Below are 3,513 nucleotides of genomic sequence, written 5' to 3'. Positions count from 1 at the left end.
AACCGTAGATGAGAAGAGACTGACATAAAACCACACCAACGAACACGAAAACCTGCCGGATCCCAGGATATCCGCCGGTCACACTGCCCTCGCCAGCACTATACACACCACCAGAGAGAGGATAGGGAGAGAGAACCTTATCGTGACAGGATGTAGCCGCCGCCTCACCATACCGAAAAAGATACTAAAAACAATCTAAAAAGGAAAGGAAACTCCCCGCCCCGAGGGGTTGTAGTCCGCCACACCCCCAAGGCCCCAAGGCCACTGGAGGTGGAGCGAACCGCCTGCATCGCTGGCGAGAAGAACGGAACGAGAAAAATGCATCTTTGTATATGCTCGATTGTTATTCACTTCATGCAATTTGTTTCTGTCAGCTCTCAACCTACACACACACGATTTAGAGAGGGTGCGATAGAGGAAGACGTACGATGAAACACACAGAGATAATTTTGGTGCAGCGTTCAACTGACTGCTTTTCTTCTCTCTTTCCTTTTATTCATGCGGAAGGGAAACTTGCCGTGATTTGCTCCACGTTCCATACAGAATCGTGCCATCCCACGCTCGGAACGAGTCCCACGACGATCCTACAACTACGGGCGTGACCAGAAGGCTGAGTCAAACGTCCTAATCTAAAACCCTGGACTAAGTCATCTCTGACGAAACTGAACCTGAAACTGACACTAGGTTTATTCAACATTCTCCTCCAAAAATTAGTGTGCCTATTTGATGTCGATGATGCCGATCCGTGCACGCAGGGCTTGGAACTGAACATGCCCAAGAGCCTTCGTCAGGATGTCAGCGAGTTGGTCTGTGGTGCCAATGTGCTCGATGATGACCTTCCCATTCTCCACACATTCTCTGATGTAATGGAAACGGGTGTCGATGTGCTTGGTGCGATCATGGAACACTGGGTTCTTGCACAGCTCGATTGCACTCTTGTTGTCGATGAAGAGCTCGACCGCGGCCTCGTTCTGATTCAGCAAGTCGCAGAGCAGACGACGAAGCCAGACCGCTTGACAGGCCGCCTTGGAGGCAGCCATGTACTCCGCTTCACAGGAGGACAGCGCCACAACCTTCTGTTTTGCAGATTGCCGGGAGACTGGGCTGCCCCCGATGAAGAACACGTTCCCTGACGTGCTCCTCCTATCGTCGATGTCCCCTGCCATGTCCGCGTCGCTGTAGCCAGCGAGGTCTAGCTGCTCGCCGCTCTTGGTGAAGACACAACCATAGGTCTTGGTCCCTGAGATGTAGCGAAGCAGCAGCTTCACCTCGCTGAGGTGCTCCGTCGTCGGTTTCTCCATGAAGCGACTGACGTAGCCCACCGCGAACGCGATGTCCGGCCTGCTATGCACCAGATAGCGCAGGCCGCCGACGATGGACCGATACAGCGTCGCGTCCACCCGTGCGTTGCTGCTGTACTTGCTGAGCTTCAGACGCGCCTCCATGGGAACAGCTGCGGTGTTGCAGTCCGCCATCCCAGCCTTATCCAGGAGTTTGCTGGCGTATGCGGACTGACAGAGCGTGATCCTACCGCTGGCCTGCTTCACCTCCATGCCCAAGTAGTATGTGAGTAACCCAAGGTCACTCATTTTGAACTTTTCCTTCATTTCCTGCTTGAACTTGACGATCTCCTGCAGGTTGGTGCCGGTGACGACGAGGTCATCAACGTAGACACCAAGAAGAAGGCGTGAGGCAGCATCGCCGCGGGTGTAGACCGCGTGTTCTGAAGAGCTGCGCATGAAACCAAGTGACAGCAGAGTGTTGTCCAACTTGGCGTTCCACGCTCGGGGAGCTTGATGGAGGCCGTAGAGCGCCTTCCTCAAGCGCAGTACTTGGCCTTCCTTGTCGGCGATGATGAAACCCGGCGGCTGCGAGACGTACACCTTCTCGATCAAGTCACCGTTCAGAAACACACTCTTGACGTCGAGATGGTACACCTCCCAGCCCCTCTGTGCGGCGACAGCGAGCAGCACACGGACGGAGTCCAGGCGAGCCACCGGCACGAAGACCTCGTCGAAGTCCACGCCGGCACGTTGGGCGTAGCCTTTTACCACCAGCCGTGCCTTGTACCGTACAATTTCGCCAGCTAGGTTTTGCTTGAGCTTGTACATCCATTTGAGGCCGATGGCACGCTGAACAGCTGGCAAATTGCACAGCTCCCAGGTGCCGTTCTCCTCTATGGCGTGCATCTCCTCCGCCATAGCTTTGCGCCAATCTTCCTCGTGTTGCGCCTCAGTGAAGGTAGCTGGCTCGGCACCCTCAGCATGGTGCAGCTCCTGGTCCATGATGTCCATGATGTTGTCCACGGTCATGTACCTGCGCACAGGAGATCCACGATCTTCCGCTGTGGGAGTGTTAGCCGTGGCGGGCGAGACAAACTCGACAGCGGCTAGCTTTGACGTCGTGGGCGTCGCAGTGTCCTCGCCGTGCGCGCTCTGTTCGCGCTCTGGCGTGGGCGACTCCACGCCGTGTGCGTCCTAGGTGTGCTCTGTCGCAGCCGATGCCGCCCCATTAGCTTCCAGAGAGGGCGTTGCAGGTTCGGTGGACGGCGGTGTTGTAGCTGCTGTCGATCTCGATGCCGGTGTGTACTCCACGTGGAAGTCACTCCGCATTGTGGCAGTGGCATCCTCCTCCCACTCCCATGAGCCGGCCTCGTCGAAGACCACATCGCGGCTCACATGGCAGCGCTGCGTTATGGGGTCGAAAAGCTTGTAGGCCTTGGACCCCTGCTCATACCCGATCATCACCATGGGCCTGCTTCGATCCTCCAGCTTCTTGAGGTGTGGCCGTGCAGTTTTGACGTGAGCGACGCATCCAAAAACCCGCGGGTAGTGCAGATTCGGTGTCTTCCCATGCCACAGCTTGTAGGGCGTCTTGCCCTCGACAGCGCGAGTGAAGGAGAAGTTCAGCAGGAAGACTGCCGTCGTCACTGCCTCCCTCCAAAACGCATTGGGTGTGCCTCGCGCCTTGAGAATGCTGCGCGCCGTCGCCACCACTGTCTGGTTGCGACGTTCGACCACCCCATTCTGCTGGGGTGAGTACGGATCTGAGAGGTGGCGCCGCACCCCGTTGTCAGCGCAGAACTCCTCGAACGCACGCGAGGTGAACTCGCCTCCTCTGTCAGTGCGCAGGGTGCGCAGCTTGCAGCCGCTTTGCAGTTCAGCGGCAGCCATGACGCGGCGAATAGCAGCTTCTGCTTCGTCCTTGGTGGAGAGGAGCACGAGCCACATGAAACGACTCACGTCGTCCACCATCAGGAGGAAGTAGCGCTTGCCGCCTGGAGTCGCCGGCGTGATTGGCCCACAGAAATCCGCGTGGACGAGCTCAAGCCGCTCCGTCGCACGGAACCTTGCTGCCTGCAGGAATGGAGCACGTCGCTGTTTTCCCGCCAGGCATGCGTGATGACCCACAAGTATAGGGGATCGCAACAGTCTTCGCGGGAAGTAAAACTCAATTTATTGATTCGACACAAGGGGAGACAAAGAATACTTGAAAGCCTTAACAGCGGAGTTG

This window comes from Lolium perenne, chromosome 6 (assembly GCF_019359855.2).
Source record: "Lolium perenne isolate Kyuss_39 chromosome 6, Kyuss_2.0, whole genome shotgun sequence".
Classification (NCBI taxonomy): domain Eukaryota; kingdom Viridiplantae; phylum Streptophyta; class Magnoliopsida; order Poales; family Poaceae; genus Lolium; species Lolium perenne.
The sequence above is the reverse complement of the archived record's forward strand: the minus strand, read 5'-3'. Positions refer to the sequence as shown.